This window comes from Leptinotarsa decemlineata, unplaced genomic scaffold, assembly GCF_025532065.1.
Source record: "Leptinotarsa decemlineata unplaced genomic scaffold, Ldec_3_MD MMD2_tig00000090_RagTag_RagTag, whole genome shotgun sequence".
Taxonomy (NCBI): Eukaryota; Metazoa; Arthropoda; class Insecta; order Coleoptera; family Chrysomelidae; genus Leptinotarsa; species Leptinotarsa decemlineata.
In genome coordinates, this window is record NW_027412541.1 from 2,046,233 (window position 1) to 2,064,924 (window position 18,692).

Below are 18,692 nucleotides of genomic sequence, written 5' to 3' on the forward strand. Positions count from 1 at the left end.
TCTTCTTAACACTTGAATGAATCGAGTCCAGTAGAAAAAAAAGTTTTATGACCATTTTTTATCGGAAATTTCCTCTTCTTTAACGAGATTTTTTCAAAATTGCCGTAATATTAATAGTTTTTGAGTTATTAACGAAAAACTAAATACCATTTTTTTCAATCTTATTTTGTTAATAACAATTACAATATTTTACCTACACGAAAATCCTTGACCTTTATCTCTATTTTTCATGTTTTTGAATTTGTTGATTAGACTAAAGGATTGGTGAAGGATTGCCAGTCGGTTAGGTCTCTTTTCCAATCTGCATTCATATATTCGATTATGAGATCATGAAATGTCGAGAGTTTCCTTCAAGTATCTGAAAATTCCAACTTCCCACCAATGCTGTAAGTCAGGACAATTATTCAATTGATCCAACTCTCTTACAGATTATGATGAATTTGGATGAGTTTGAATTATCAAATACAATGATGATTCATTTCATCCTTTTTTTTCTGAGTTTGGGCCATATTTTTTCCAAAAAAATATTCGCATCCAATCGAGTGGACACTGTTTCACATCTAAGAGACTGCACTCTTTTCTCATCAGCTTCGTTTTTTTTTTTGTGACATCAGCGATTCGAATTCAACGTGAATCCCTACTTTCGCACAAGTACCACTCTTAGAGCGCCTTAAGGATTTTCCTGTAATGCTTTTGTTCTGCCCTTCAAAAAAAATAATAAAAATATGTATATGTATGTAAGAATATGTGTATGTATTTATGTAGGTACGTAAGTTTGTATGTTTGTATATGTGTATATAGGTATGTTTCTACGTCTACACAGGGTACAACCTGATGACCGTTGCTTAGCCGTATTTTGAAGAAAAAAGGCCGTCTAATTTTGTACTGCATCCTAACGTTTCGTCAGAACGAGTAGCTGGCTTCTTCAGAGGTTTATTCATCTTGATGATTCACCGATGACTGGTGATTTCTCCACTCATATATCCGTTTGAATACTCGGTCTGTAATTTCCAGGAATCGACAATTCTTTGCTTTTGGGGATGAGATCGGTCCACCTCTCTGCTGAAAGCTTCGAACTGTGCTAGAGCTGGAGTGTTTCAGTTGAGTAGTTGTAAGTCAAAATTCTTCCAGAATGATTCCATATGATCAGCGACAGGCAGATTATCCACAACACGCGGAGGATCTTGGAATAAGAAAGGTTCATCGCGGAATCTGTTTCGACAGTATCGTAAAAGTACCGTATGTGGTGATTAAGCATTCTTATAGCTGCGTTATGTTGACAGATATAGGCTGAGACTACATATGTTGGACATACTGACAGCAAGGGCATCAGGGTTTCAGACGCCTCGTGTCAGGCCCTACATCTCATGTCAGGAACCTCTGAACCCATCACGCGACCGCGGTAGGCTAAGATGTTCAAGACGTCATCCTGCCAGGCCATGATGAGTTGACTTAAGTCCACTCGACCCTTGAAAAGAAAAAGTCACCCAACTAGAAAAATTGTTTTATAATTCAAAGGTGCTGCAACAGTTTTATTTTGTTGATAATTTAAAACTTCTTCCAAACTGCTGATTAATTATATTATAAAAACCGTGAACACAATACAGTTGTTGGTAATAAGAGGGTTTTATAAATTTGTCACAGAGACTTCATAAAATAAAATCAAAAAACCATTATGAAATAGTCACGAAAGTATCACAGAAACCTTTCAACAACTTACTTATAAAACATATAACCCTATAAAAGTAATTTGTTTTGTAGCTGTTTTGTAGCAGAGGTTTGTATGATCTTCTAAAATGATTTCAAACACAATTTTCTTTTTATTATCTTATTGTCACTTCAATGATAATTTCCAAATATTTTTCAGTTTGGTATATTTACTACAATTCCAAAATAATTAAATAACTATTATAAAATTAAATTGCTGACATTGATTTTATATGTTGTATAATGATTTATAATTTGTAAGTTTTATTCAACGAGATTCCCAATAATTATATATACCTAATATTGGTTATTGGAAAAAAATAAGAAAAGTGGTTCGTTTAGGCAAAGACCCCGGTAACCTAGTACTTAAATTTTGTTCTTACTAAAAATAGAAAAGGGTTAACAATGATTAAAATCCTTCGATTTCAGTAGATTTCACCATGAATATATACCTTCAAATCACTAGCTCAAAATCCCTTCAAAATTCAGCTTTCATGATCGATGGAAGGAGCTTCTCAACCAAAACATCTCGATACATAATATTTATCCAAATTATACGTGAGAAATTCTTTTTTCATACAAACACTTTTGTAGCTTCTAAAAGCTAGTCAAACTCTGCCTCAATAAAATCACTCATAGAACTGAATGTTCCTCAACAGTTTTATAGATGTAGCAGTAACTCAAATACGTTAATATCAAATCATTTTATAGAATTACACCATTTCAAAATGATAGCAATTCATAATACTGATATTAGATGAGTGGAAAATATGAAATATCGTACATACCTATAGTGATATTTACAGCTGAATAGATATAGTACATAAATATTCTCTCTTCAGCCTGAATTCCTCTCGGTCCATCTTCTCAATTTCCCCACCAGTCCATTCAGTTATTTCCTCACTAACTTGTGGTGTTCTACAAAGAATAACCCTGAGTCCACCAGGATTCCGAGATATCTCACATTCATTATTAGTCCTATCACCCCACCAATCATACTCATAACCGGAAGCCTTTCATCCCTGTTGGCTGGTATATACATACATTCCGTTTTCTCATCGTTGTATCTAAGCCACATATCGTCCTTCCAAACTTTACATTCATTCCATACCAGCCTCCATCCATCCTCTATGCTTTTGACTGAGTTACCTTCGACGATAACCAACTGGTCATCCGCGTAGGCCTGCACTTGTACCCCATTTTTACCAATGCCTTGTCTGTCTTTCATGCTCCGGTTAAGTTCAATCCATTCTTCCATCACTAACAAACGTAGGGTTGGTTCCAGACTAGTTCCCTGCGGACAGCCTGTCTTCATCGTTTCAGAGACCGTCCCACAGATTACTGTTCTTTTTCCTGTAAAACTCATACATGTCTTCCCCACATTTACCGGCATTTCCATTCTTCTCATCCATCTCTCAATTGCTGGTACCCAATAGCTCGATCTTCTCATTAGACTTAATTAAATTGTCCTTCACCGTCTTCTCCATGTCGATTTTGGCCTCATGAAGCACGTTGTCTATCGTTTTTGTCTTTTTTGTGGTCCTTTCGTCTATCATCTCTTCCAACTCTGGTGTTTTTGGCGGCGTCGTTCTATTTACTGACACTCTCGGTTTGAAAATGTAAAACTTTTCCATCTCTTCATTTACTTGTATATTTTTTTTTATTAAATTCCAGTATCTTGAATTTTTCTAAATTCAAAAGTGCGGGATGGGTGTAAACCGGCCCTTAACCTTAATGAATTTATCGCAATCTTATCTGATTTTGAGCAACTGGCCAGAGAAACTTATCTTATCCCTTTGTATTCGACAAGAATTCTGTAGAATATTTATGGATTGAACAGAAAATAACTTCTCGTGTTTATGTACTTCTCTTAGAAATATTTCTATTACGAAAGTAATTCGTTTTCCGGAAAAAAGTATTTCCACCCAATGTTAACTATATTCCAAACTAGGACTTTTAAATCAAATACACAAAGTGTCACTATTTTTTTTTTCACTTGAACTATACTATTGTGTATATGTAACCTATTTGCGAAATTCTACAGAAAATTCATATCCTTAAATCCATTTTCAGAAGGAACACTCATTCTTGACTGAATGCATTCACAGATCATTTTTCATATGTCCAATATTAACAACATTTCAATCCCTTCCTTGAAAATACGTCTACTGCTTTTTTATTCCGTTTCAGCACACACATCCGTCCCCGACGAAGCCTGAGGCCTTTTGCTGAACGGGTAACAGACTCTGTCTTAATACTCATAGAACTGAATGTTCCTTAACAGTTTTATAGCGGTAACAGTAGCTCAAATACGTTATTACCAGATTATTTTATAGAATTACACCATTTTAAAATGATAGCAATTTGGAATACTGATATTATATGAGTGGAAAATATGAAATATCGCATATACCTATAGTGATATTTACAACTGGATAGATATAGTACATAAACATTGTCTCTCCAACCTGAATTCCTCCCGGTCCATCTTCTCAATTTCCCCGCCAGTTAATTCAGTTTTTTCCTCACTTACTTGTGGTGTTCTACAAAAAGTAACCCTGAGTCCACTACGATTCCGAGATATCTCACTTTCATTATTAGTCCTATCACCCTACCAATCATACTTATAACCTGGTATATACATACATTCCGTTTTCTCATCGTTGTATCTAAGCCACATATCGTCCTTCCAAACATTCATTCCATACCAGCCTCCATCCATCCTCTATGCTTTTGACTGAGTTACCTTCGATGATGACCAACTGGTCATCCGCGTAGGCCTGCACTTGTACCCCATTTTTACCACTGCCTTGTCTGCCTTTCATGCTCCAATTTAGTTCAATCCATTCTTCCATCACTAACTATCATAGGGTTGGTCCCAGACTAGATCCCTGCAGAAAACCTCTGTTCACCGTTTCGGAGACCGTCCCACATATTACTGTTCTTTCCCCTATATAACTCATACATGTCAATCATAGTAAATGGGAGTTACCCTAAAGCTAATATAGCTTTTTTAAAATAGGGTACATTGTCAAAACATTACAGTTTCAAATCAACCGTTTGAGATGTAAATTAGAAAATGCATTCACGGCAACCAGTTCGTGGCGCACTCCAATCACTGGAGAATCCCTTTCCCGATCACAAATGCAGGCGGCAAAAGGGAGTACGAATTCTCATCTAATATAGGTTCCAATTCGTTTATTATATCCTTGTGAGTTTCTGTTTGTACGAGTTTGAATTACATTCCGTTGAATTCCTACTTATTGTAGCTTTTGTATCATGGAAAAAAACAGAAAGGCTAAGTGTTGCGGAATAAAAACGACTGTTCGCAAGTGAGAAAAGACGTAGTCGTAGAAATGCCGAAAAAAAATGATTAATGAAAGAGTAGGTGTTTTTAACTATTCAATTATTCAGTTTCATTAACTCATTTTGGAAATTTGAGCGATAACATTGTGACTCAAAAGGTTTTCTATTTTTGAACTACAAGAAATAACTTACAAGCTTTCGTATTTCCATGGGAGACAGACCAAAGTAAATCGTTGCTGAGGGACGTATGTATTTCAAAAACGCTTCTTTTTGAACCGTAGAGAGGATTCTAGTGTATGATTATAACCAACTTTAGGTGATTCACCTTCTCGTAACTTTTTAACAAAACGAAAGAGTGTTTCGTGGCAAAGGTGAAATTCTTTCACTGCTTACCGTATGGATGTTTTGTTGCATAACACGATTAGCAGTTGTTTTTATAAATTCGTCGGATGGTCCTCTATTGGTTTTTCTATTTCTTTGACGAGGCATTGTAATCTGAAAATTGGAATTAGCAGTATGTCACTTGGGGGTACATTCGTAACAAGTTACAAATGTACCCACCGACCGTGTTACAATTATGTTAACTTAATTAGGGGAGAGTAACCCAAGATGGGACGGTCTCCCAAAAAGGGACACTTATATTTTTGCATAATTTAAACACTGTCGTGACATCTAGTGGTGGCGCGCGAAAGCTTATCATATAACCATACTTCTGTAAGTGGCATATGCATTCAGTCCTAGTAGTGTTAGTTCCAAGGCCGGTTATTTGTTTTCGGGATTTTTATAAAAATATAAGCAGTCTGCAAAACACTGAATAACGTTCTAACGGTAAGTCTCTATAAAATTCTATAAAAACAGGTTGAAAGAATAACTAATAGAGACATTACAGTAGCCGGAATTTTTAGGGCTACTATTTTCTAGAATTGTAGGTGAGGTTTTTAAAGATAATGTGATAGTTTCTTAAGATGGGACGTTAATAAGTTTCCTAAGACCATGTCCCATCTTGAGACACCATACCTAAATCTGTTAATTATATTTTTACTGTCTATTTCAGATGCCAAAAAGAGATAAGTATTATAAAAGAAAAAGCGATCGGGGACGCTGGTCGATTCAATTCAAGACATGTCAGAAGCTGTCCAAAAAGTTCGAAATGGAGAATTGATTATTCGACAAGCCGCAGAACGGTACAACGTGCCTAAAAGTACTTTGCAAAGAAGAGTTACAAACAAAAATAAGGTTGTGACAGACAATGAAAAATACCTAGGACGATTCAGGATGAACAGGAAAATGAGATTGTGGATTATATTTTCGAAATGGAAAAGCGATTTTTCGGGATCACTTATAAGGAACTTCGTCAACTGGCGTTTGAATTTGCTTGTGCCAATAACATCCCCAACAACTTTAATAGGGATACTAAAATGGCATCTAAAAAGTGGATTTACGGATTTTTACATAGGCACCAAAATATTGCACTTAGGAAACCAGAAGCAACGTCATATGCCAGAGCTACCGGTTTTAATGAGAATGCAGTACAAAGTTTTTTCAATAATCTCGACAATATTTATACGAAGTATAAAGTGACTCTAGGTCGAATATGGAACGTCGATGAAACGGGCGTAACAATTGTTCAAAAATTGCCAAAAATGTTTGCTCAGGAAGGCAAAAAACAGGTAGGTGGACTGCGTCCCATCTTGAGTTACTCTCCCCTACTTAAGGACAATTATTAACACGTCAGTTGTCCTAAAACTTTGAAAATATGTAAATAACTTCCACGAATGCTTCTCAACTGACGGTGAACTTATTTGGGCTAAACGTCATTATGGGCGGTGTTACAATTGTACTGCGTTACAATTGTACACAGTCTCCCCTACTATATATACAAATACATCAAAGTATTTGACATTGTGGATTATTATCACGAATTATTACTTCAATAGTCTTTTATACAATAAAAACATTATTATATTGATTTATTATCCTGTAACATATAAAAGTATCCTGTGCTATTTACCACCAGATGGTAGTAGTTGACCGTCTGCGAACTAATTGTTTATAATTCAGCATTGACGACGAAGGTTTTTGTTGTTTTCCTTTTTATATGACCTTCCGTTCTTTATTTTCAACCTCATTCTGTGAATTTCGATGCAGGCAGACCAAGCTGACAGCCTTTTGTAAAATAATGTATTTGTTGAATATTGCAATGCAAATTTTTCTTCCTGGTGTTAGGTAAGTGATATTCTGTTCTTTAAAAGAAAAAATGTTTTTTTGGTATCCATGAATTTGAGATAAGTAGGTAAGTATATTAAACTAAGAAATATGTAAAATTTTATAGACGTTCCCTCACCTCATTATGAAATCTACTGGGGGTTAACTAAAAATTGAACCATTTCACAGATCTTTGAGGTAGTGATTTTGAAACAGTAACAAATTTTCATTTTTTTAAATTGGACGTCCCATCAAGAGAATAACTTCGCTACCTTACGCTGAATGAGAGAATAGTTCAGAAAAACAATATATAAAATAAGATCGAAATATTTGTTATTGATTCCAAAGTAATGAACAGAAAGCATTTGTTGACCCACCTAGTCGATTGGACGGATTTTATTTGAAACATATTGTATACATTGTGATATACTGTTTGGAACCTTTGGTGTAGTAATGAATATTACTGGAGTTTTTTCCCAACACCAAATCGTTATTTTTACACCTCGACACGTGTTTCGATCACCAAGTGATCATCTTCAAGAGGAAGATAAAACTAATAACTACTCAAAACTGAAGCTACTTATACTAATCAGGTACATCATACAGGTAGGTAATCAGTAATACCACCCATACAAGTGTACCACCCTAAATTAATTTTACAATTGGCCTTTCTATTATTTACAATATGTCCTTATGTATGTTTAAATGTTACAGCTATATATAGAACAATTTTCAGCTATATGAAATTAGTTTCACAATATTGCCTATCTAAATATATTTACAATGTGTCTTTTTGTAGTAATCAGTGAACCCAACAATATTATTTCAACAGGCTATATAGTATGCTATTTGGTATTGGTCCGTTGTCGTTATTCATAATATTATTATTTTTACTTATTTCCACACTCTCATAGGCATCTAGTTGTCTGTTATTATTAACTTGTCTAACTAATCTTAAAGAACTGAAGTCTATGGAATGGTTTTTTTTGCAAAATATGATGGGCGACTGCTGATTTTTCAAATTTTCCATATTTTAAGTGTGCTATGTGTTCCTTATATCTCACTTTGATAGATATTTTTGTCTGTCCATAATATTTTGCATCGCAGTCCTTACATTCAATTTCGTAAATTCCAGACTTTTCCAAATTCTCGACTTTGTCTTTTGGACTTCCCAAAAGGTTCTGCAGTGTATGACTTGTTTCAAAAACCACCTTCATACCTAGTTCCTTGAAAATCTTTCCAAAGTAGTTCGTATATTGGTGGTATGGAACTGAGATGTATTTATCTTGGTTTTTGTCCTTTCTGAAAGTCGAGATTTCGTTCATTCTTATAACCTAAACTTCTTTTTCCTAATTATGTCATCTACAATACCCCTCGGGAAACCGTTAGTGGCTGCTATTTCCTGTATTGTACATTTTTCTTTTGTGAACCTATCATGTGTTAGAGGGAAAGTCAAAAGACGATGCACCAAAAAATTCACACCAGCACGTTTGTGCTGACCACAATGATGTGAACTGTAAGGAATATACATGTACGTGCTTGTTTCTTTTCTGAATATATCGTATTCTAACCCTCCATCTTTGCTCCTCATTACCAAAACGTCAAGAAATGGTAGTTGTCCCTTATTTTCTACTTCATACGTGAATTTTATTGATGGACATCTATTATTTAAAAAGGAAACAAAGTCCTCGATATTCGATTTTTTGGTATCGAATACCGCGAAAATATTATCCACATACCTTAGCCAAATCCTAGGAAAATACTTTGACTTTTCTTTAGTTTCCATTTCGAATCTGCTCATGAACAGGTCTGCCAGGTAGGGGGACAGGGGATTTCCCATGGCCGTTCCTTCCTGTTGTTAATAAAAGCAACCTTCTACCTGGAAACGATTTTGTTTCATACACAAATTGGTAAGAGAAAAGAATTCATCGATTTCGTTGTTACTGAAATTATTTTTCTCTAGTAGTTCCCTGAGGTATTGCAAGGTCTGTGGAATTGGGACGCTAGGAAATAATGAACTAACATCAAAATAAACCAAAATATCGCCTTCTTGCAGAACCATGTTTTTTGTATGTTGTATGAACTCTAAAGAGTTTTTTTATACTAAGACCTGGTTCCGCAATAGACAAGGTTTCAAATTCCTTAGTGAGCCACTTCGCTATTTGGTAGGTAGGAGCTCCAATAGCTGACACGATGGGGCGCATTGATTTTCCCGGTTTATGGATTTTTGGGAAGCAATATAGTTTCGACACCGTTGGGTTGGAAACTTGTAACTTCCAATTTAGTTGAGGGGTAAGTATGTTGTTGCATTTCTTTAGGACGTCTTTTACTTCTGCAATCATCTTTGTTAACGGGTTTCTGGACAATTTCGCATACGGTCCGTTGGTAATGAGAGTATTGACCCTTTCGTAGTAGTCCGATTTATCCAGGATTACTACTTTGTTACCTTTGTCGGCTTTCAAGTAAAAAACGTTCTTGTCTTTCAATCGTTTGATGAGTTTCTTTTGGTTTTTCTCGTTGTTCATTGAATGCTTCCGTTTATCTGTTATCATGTTCTTAGAGATTTGATTCCTGACCTTTTCTCGAACTAGTCCCTTCGAGGAATCGGGAATATATTGAATCGAACTTTCAACAGTAGCAACGATATCCTCAAGAACTTTCTCGGAAGGCGAGATGCCAAATTTCAAACCGTTGTTCAAAAGGTTGATCTCTTCCTTATCAAACGATTGTGATGAATGATTTTCAACAATATTTATGACTTTCGGAGTGGCTTCTTTCGGTTTATTCTTACATATGAGTGTTTTGAGTTTATTATTCAGTGAACACATTTTTTTGAAATATTTTGATTCAATCATCCGGAACATTGCTCTCTGAAAGTCATTCCATTGTACGTAATCATTTTCGTCTAGTCTAGTCTAGACGAAAATGATTGACAGAAGATACTTTTCTCTACTCAGTTTGTATTTCAAACATTTGTTGTGGAATAAGAATCAGATATCATTCACATGAGTTCTACATATATATATATATATATATATATATATATATATATATATATATATATATATATATATATATATATATATATATATATATATATATACATTCATGTATAGAATTTCAAATTGATTACTTCATTCCTTTCTTTGAGAGATTCTCTCATCCCCTTTTTTTGTATCAGATGGAGTAGTAGAAAGCCAAAAACTTTCTTTCCCAAAAAAATTAATCACTCCTAAAAATATAACCCCTTCAATTCTTTAGAGTTCATACAACATACAAGAAACATGGTTCTGCAAGAAGGTGAGATTTTGGTTTCTTTTGATGTTAGTTCATTATTTCCTAGCGTCCCAATTCCACAGACCTTGCAATAACTCAGGGAACTACTAGAGAAAAATAATTTCAATAACAACGAAATCGATGAATTCGTTTCTCTTACCAATTTGTGTATGAAACAAAATCGTTTCCAGGTAGAAGGTTGCTTTTATGAACAACAGGAAGGAACGTCCATGGGAAATCCCCTGTCCCCCTACCTGGCAGACCTATTCATGAGCAGATTCGAAATGGAAACTAAAGAAAAGTCAAAGTATTTTCTTAGGATTTGGCTAAGGTATGTGGATGATATTTTCGCGGTATTCGATACCAAAAAATCGAATATCGAGGACTTTGTTTCCTTTTAAAATAATAGATGTCCATCAATATAATTCATGTATGAAGTAGAATATAAGGGAAAACTACCATTTCTTGACGTTTTGGTAATGAGGAGCAAAGATGGAGGGTTAGAATACGATATATTTAGAAAAAAAACAAGCACGTACAGGTATATTCCTGACAGTTCACATCACTGTGGACAGCACAAACGTGCTGGGTTGAATTTTTTGGTGCATCGTCTTTTGACTTTCCCTCTAACACATGATAGGTTCACAAAAGAAAAACGTACAATACAGGAAATAGCAGCCACTAACGGTTTCCCGAGGGGTATTGTATATGACATAATTAGGAAAAAGAAGTTTAGGTTGAGAATGAACGAAATCTCGACTTTCAGAAAGGACAAAAATCAAGATAAATACATCTCAGTTCCATACCACCAATATACGAAGAACTTTGGAAAGAGTTTCAAGGAACTAGGTATGAAGGTGGTTTTTAAAACAAGTCATACACTGCAGAACCTTTTGGGAAGTCCAAAAGACAAAGTCGAGAATTCGGAAAAGTCTGGAATTTACGAAATTGAATGTAAGGACTGCGATGCAAAATATTATGGACAGACAAAAAGATCTATTAAAGTGAGATATAAGGAACACATAGCACACTTAAAATATGGAAGATTTGAAAAATCAGCAGTCGCCCATCATATTTTGCAAAAAAAACCATTTCATAGACTTCAGTTCTTTAAGATTAGTTAGACAAGTTAATAACAACAGGCAACTAGATGCCTATGAGAGTGTGGAAATAAGTAAACATAATAATATTATGAATAACGACAACGGACCAATACCAAATAGCATACTATATGGCCTGTTGAAATAATATTGTTGGGTTTACTGATTACTACAAAAACTAATTTTATATAGCTGAAAATTGTTCTTTATATAGCTGTAACATTTGAACATACATAAGGACATATTGTAAATAATAGAAAGGCCAATTGTAAAATTAATTTAGGGTGGTACACTTGTATGGGTGGTATTACTGATTACCTACCTGTATGATGTACCTGATTAGTATAAGTAGCTTTAGTTTTGAGTAGTTATTAGTTTTATCTTCCTCTTGAAGATGATCATTTTGTGATCGAAACACGTGTCGAGGTGTAAAAATAACGATTTGGTGTTGGGAAAAAACTCCAGTAATATTCATATTGTATACACGTTGAATAATTCAATTTTGGAATTTCTCTTTTACCTGTCTTCATCTGAAAGTTAATCCTAGGAAATCCTTCTCATAATTAGAGCCCAGGTAAAACCCCTTCGATTCATTCAATTAAATGAATTTGAGGAAAATTTATAAATATCAAATCACAAGTGTATCTCTCATTGTGTATCTCTAATTCAGACAAATAGCATATTTGTGAAGTGACAATTTACGATGGATACTATTGGACAAAACAAAAAAAGCTTAAAAGGCTTCCTATTAAAATGTGGCTGAAAATATTCAGGTAAAGAAAATGACAGGGTTATTCTTCAAGTGTTTATTGGTTAATATTGATGGATATATGAAATATCCTTTCATCAGAGTAAAAATAGGCTTCGTGATTGCTATACATTATTTGTTATCAACTTTTCAGAAAAGAGGTTGTTCTTGTCATTATTAAGCCTTGTTCCTCGAATAAAGATTGTTAGACGTCTGAAGTGTTTTTAAATCAGCATCATTCATTCAAATGTTAGAAATCATATAATTCTATAAAAAATATATTTCTTGAAGTATAATGTCTTCAGAGACGATGCGTCTATGTTGTAAGGGGTGCAGGGAGCTTTATATTTGGCGGTGAATTGAAAACAACAGACTGTTTTATTGTAAATTTTCTAGTACCTACACAATATCAAAATTTCTTTAGGGTCAATAATAATTTCAATTGAACTGAGATACCTATATATTCCTGGTTCGAATAACGTTTCTCAAGCTTTAACAGTGTTTTTCACCAGAATGCAATGCTTTATCAACACACGAAATTCCTTTTTATCCATTTTCTTCGAAGTAACAGAAGTTACATCACTCAGAATGTTCTATCCCACAAACTACTAGTCCAACAGCTGAGAAATTTTTATACGTATCTTTCACAGGTTAGGGTTAACTAAAAATCATATCGATTCAATGCTATTAGCGACATCTGTGTGTTGATTAATGACCATTTCAAACCACCTAGTAAATAGGTACTTTTAATTTTTTCACTGTAAACAGATCAGGACTAGCATTACAGAATGGGATTGCTATTCACTAGTTTCCTATCGAAATTGGATATATTTGTTTTACTTTGAGCCAAAGCTTCAACATGTTGAAGCTTTGGCTCAACATGTTGAAATCTGAAATACTGAAATCATTCTTCGCTGATGAAACGAATCAAATCAGTTCTTTGTCTAATTACACCAGTGAAGTTGTTAAGAAACACTCAATATTAATTTTGTTTCAGGTACCTAGATACTCCCAGGGATGAATGGGAGCTTCCCTTGTTCGCCCAGAATGGAAAAACATTTTATACTCCAATTTTGTTCTCCGTAATATTATCACAATTGGATGTATACGTGATTCATGCAACGGCAACCCAATTCTACCAGAGAACAAAAAACGGATGTCAACGAGATGCATCCAACGAGAAAATACGCGACATTTAATGGACCGTATCGTTTATAATATGAAAATCCTTAATTCCTTCAGTTTTTAATGATCGCTTACTTTGAAACACAGATACAAAATTTTTTGTTATGACATAATTGAGAATGAATATTACTGGAGTTTTTTTTTCAACACCATACGGTTATTTCAACACCTCGACACGTGTTTCGATTACCATGTGATCATTTTCAAGAGAAAGATTTGATCTTCCTCTTGAAGATGATCACTTGGTGATCGAAACACGTGTCGAGGTGTTAAAATAACGGTTTGGTGTTGGGAAAAACTCCAGTAATATGTCGGACTGGATAATCAAAACGTTGCAATTTTTTTATAGGTATATTAATACTTGTCTCAACCAGTGAATTATAAAATTATGACTCATTGTTGTACATCTAGAATAAGTTACCAAAATGTATATTTTATATGTGAATGAAAATAAACAATAAAATGTTTCAGATTTTTTTTTTTGTAAATGTGCGATGATTATATTGACTGATTAGTCAGTGTTTGGGGTGAAATATATGACATGGATCAAATAAAATAGGTTAGTTACCTTCGGAAAATGGATTTTAACGTATTCACCCTATCTTTTGGTAGTGTGAATAGGCTTTGCTGATTAAAAGTAATTTTTTGTGGTATCATTGCCATTCCATCTTAGAGTGGTTTCCATCCATAAGTTTCGCGACATAACCTTAAACTATCTACGCTGGAGAAAAATGTTTGCAGTAACGATCCTAAAGTCGATATTATTGAATACTATTCTCTGCGATCCAACTGGTTCTTTATTTTTCATCTGCAAGATCTCCATACATTCCTGAATTTGTAAAATATTCGTATGCTGTCATTCAACATTCCCAGGCGGATTCAGAAAACATCGAGACAGTAGAAAGTTTATCCAATTATTCTTTCAACGGGGTATTTTTGCAAACGTTGGTTGTCAGAATTTGTGGAATGGGCAAATAGCATTCAGTCAGAGTCATCATAGATACCGGTTCTCATAGTTGGTATAGTTGAAAAAATCTTGCTTTGGAAATGAAATATGGATCGCTAAGACAGGAACAAATTATAGATGCTCTTTTCGAAAGAGTTCATTCCGATGTTATAAATCATCATCGTTAAAAGGTCAAGCTACAAGATGCTGATACTGAAGATGATCCTATTGAAAGTTTGATAGGCTCAGATATTGCAGGGAAAATATTTACTGGAATCCAACATATCTTGAGAAGTGGTTTAGTTGCAATGGAAACGAAACTTGGTTGGACTCTAATAGGTAAAATAGTGAATTGTCTGATATTCCTGAATCTTTATCATTGATAGCTACTTCTTTGTTATGTCGGAACGATACATCTGGTTTATGGAATCTAGATGTTTTAGAGATTGCAGATCGTAATGAAAGACAAACAAATAAATAATATGAGACATATATTTTGACATTTCCTGAAACTATTTCTATAAATGATGAGTGTCATTATGAAGTTGGGTTAATGTGGATGGATGGGCATGCGCCACTACCAGATACTTTTTACTCTACAAAATGACGACTATATAATCTCATGAAAAAATTAAAAAACGATGAATGTTATAAAGATTATGAAGCCGTGTTCAAAGAATGGCTTGAAGAAAAAATTATATAAAAGATTTCTATTGTAGAATATGATACTGGTAGTTATTTTCTGTCACATCGTAATGATATTGAATAGCGTCCTGTTTTTGATGGCTCTGCCAAAGAAAATAATCATCCTTCTTTAAATCACTGTCTCGAAAAAGGAGTGAATTTGATTGAATTAATTTCTTCTTTATTCATTGGTTTCAGATGTAAAAAGATTTGTATGATTACTGATATCCGGAAGGTTTTTTACAAATAAGTCTAAAAAACGAGGACCAAAATTTTCTGAAATTTTTATGGTACGATGGAGAAGGTAATTTGCAGATATATCGACATGCCAGGGTAGTGTTTGAATTGTCTTGTATTTCCTTCATGCTTGCTGCAGTTATTCATTTTCATACCGATTCATTCCTCAAACACCCAGTAGAAAGTTTCGGAATATCCAATATTTCACAACTATAGAGCAATTTTTATGTTGATAATTGCATGACAAGTGTGATCAGTGAGGAAGAACTACATCATTTCATTTCAGATTCTACTCAAGTTATGTCAATTGGCAAATTTGATCTGCCCCAGTGGGAATTCTCTCTTACAGACCATTCCGTTTCTGAATTTTTGGGATATGATGTATCACCTGTATCAGGATTGATATGAAATAGGAGAAGGGATACACTTAAATCAGTGTATTAAATAAATTTAGAGAATTTTTGAAAGATTTTAATGCGGAGATAATCACTTAAAGAATTATTTTATCAACTGCCCACAAGGTTTTTGATCCCATTGGATTTATTTGTCCAGTGTAAATATGTTCTCGTATTTTGCTAAAAAAATCTGGGATTCAAAAATTGGTTGGGATGCAGTGGTTCCTGAAGATATCAAAACACAATTCCTGCATTGGGTAGAAACGTTACCTTCTTTAAGGAAAATGAAAATACCTCGATGGATATCTATATCTGCTGCTAGTAGGAAAAGCTTGCATATGTTTTGCGATGCAAGTAAAGAGGCATATACCTCTGTTGTTTTTCTCAGAACTGAATCATCACACGATGTTAATTTACAGTTGGTTCAAGCTAAAACAGAGTAACACCAATTAAAGATATAACGATTCACAAACAAATCTAACACCATTGGTGTTAGATTGTCGAATTCTGTTTTGGATTCAATGGTTGATAAAATGAACTTGGAGATATACTGCATACTGCTTGTCGGACTCAACTACTGTTCTTGCTTGCATTCGTCGAGAAAATATCTGGAAGCCATTCGTCTGGAATATAATTCCAGAAAGGCGGAAATCAACTTTAAAATCATTCTGGTTTCATTTCCCTGGTCACATGAATCCGGTTGATCTTTCATTGAGAGGTTGTTTGTCAAATCAACTATTATTGCTGAAATTGTGGAAGGTTTCAGCCTAGTTGAGAAATAAAAGTGATTGGCCAGAGGTAAGTTTTAAATTAAACGAAGTGGAGATCGGGAAAGAAAGATATCAGCAAATATATTGCTGAATATATCAACAGATTTTCCTATATTTCATAGGTATTTTTCCAAATACCAACAAAATCTGAATCTGATGGGTTGTTCCAGGTTTGTTCATAATAGTCCAAATCCAACTCGAAAAATATCAGGACATTTTTCTGCTGAGGAATTAAATAACGCTGAAGTGCATTTATTCAAAGGGAATTTTTTAATTGGGTTGAAAAGGACACGATTCAAAGTCTGTCTCCTTTTTTGGATGAAAAATGTGTTATCAGAATAAAAACTAAAATCACTGAACATGATGATTCATATGATTTTCTTTATCCTATTTAATTACTTTCAAGACATTTAATGACTGATAAAATTATTCTTTATTTCCACCAATAGAGCTGCCATGCTGGAGTACTAGTTGTACTTTGTAAAATCAGAGAATACTTTTGGATTCCTACTGGAATAAGGGTTATTCACTGAATGTATGAAGTGTAAGGAATTTAATGTACATTCTTTGAATGTTTCGATTACAGAAATAGCTATTGATTGAGTCAAAGATGCTGTTATTTTGGAAGTTGTTGGGATAGATTTGGCTGGTCCTCTTTTCTTGCAATCCAAAGAGAAAGTTTGGATTTTTTTTTTCACATGTGCAAGTCTACAGAGCAGTACATTTAGAGATTGTTACATCACAGTCAACTAAAATTTTCATACTCGCTCTGAGACGATTTATACCACGAAGGGGGAGCGACCATCTTACCATTTATACTGATAATGGCAGAAATTTTGTAGGCACTGAAAATTATTTGGAAAAATCGGATTGGAATAAAATATCAGAAATTAATGCCATACAGCGGCAGCATGGTGGGGCGGTTGGTGTGAGCGCCTCATTAGAATGGTGGAGGAGTTACTGAAAGAACACTTGGGTTCGACTTGTATGAAGAATTTTTTCAGTTGTTTGCGAGTACGAAGCAGTAATCAACGCAAGACTTTTGACTTACCTTCCAGAGAATAATGATGATCTGGTGCCATTAACGTAAATTTAAAGAGACTTAATTGGCCTATGGGTATTATTGAAGAGATATTAGTAAGGAAGGGTGGCAGGATTAGACTAGTAAGATTGAGAAATTCGAATGGACATTTGATGCGACCAATTCAAGGATTGTATCCTTTGGAGTTGAATATTCAAGGAAATGAGCTTTTGAAACTTAAATTCAAAAGTGTCAGAAAATAAATGGAAAGACAAAAGAAAGTTCCAAGGAAAGTTTAACCTACAGAAACCCAAACAAGATCTGGTGAAATAGTTCATCCATCCAACAGACTGACCTATTGATATTTTCAAATTCGAGTTTTGAGTCTTGTTCCATTTTAATCAAAAAGGTGGAAGTGTATTGAAAATCGTCGAGACTTCATGAACTTTCGGAGTTTGGAGCATCCAATATTGGCTGTTTTGATTAATGAAAAATAAATCAAATGATATGTCAGATTTCGCAATAAGAATTGTCATATTGAAAGTTTTTCTGCATCTCCGAAAAGTTATTAGTCGTTACAAACAGTTTATTCCATTTGTATCCTTTTCGATACGTATTCTTCACCGGGTAGGGACTGTTTTACGAATTTTCATAACATGAGTATTGAAAGAAAATCGTTTCAAGTTATTCCAACTACTACAGAATATGGGGACCAAGTTCTTCCTCAATTATCCGAAGAAAATGGTCAAATTCTGAAAAGTCAAGTTAAGTGACCGTCAAGCCGACACTGAAAATATTTGCATCTGAATTCTTCATCCTAGGAATTCATCATTCGAAGGTTTTCCTAGTGTTCTCAGTCGTCATTATTTGAATTGAATTTTCGGATATATTAGTTGAAAAAGGTGTAAATAAATTTTAAAAATGAGGAAAGGTCAGTGAGTATCTTATGTACGAGTACTACTACAAACATTTCGTCAGAAAAAAAATATTTTGACTTCATATAGTTGGATTAGTCGAATGACTCAGGAATGATCGATATGGTAATAATATAAAAATAAACATCATTCACATTCAATCAAACAGCTTTCCGAAGTGAATCGGCGTCAGTAAAT

At 34.3% G+C, this 18,692-nt stretch overlaps 1 protein-coding gene and 1 long non-coding RNA gene across 2 annotated transcripts in view; one reads left to right on the forward strand and one right to left on the reverse strand.

Moving 5' to 3' along the window:
* Positions 1–18,692, reverse strand: part of Elk (Eag-like K[+] channel) — a 322,370-nt gene that overhangs the window by 261,614 nt on the left and 42,064 nt on the right. The window lies entirely within an intron of this gene.
* Positions 7,070–14,176, forward strand: LOC141481178 (uncharacterized). Its single transcript, XR_012464790.1, has 2 exons — positions 7,070–7,239; positions 13,340–14,176. It is a non-coding gene; the product is annotated as an uncharacterized lncRNA (long non-coding RNA).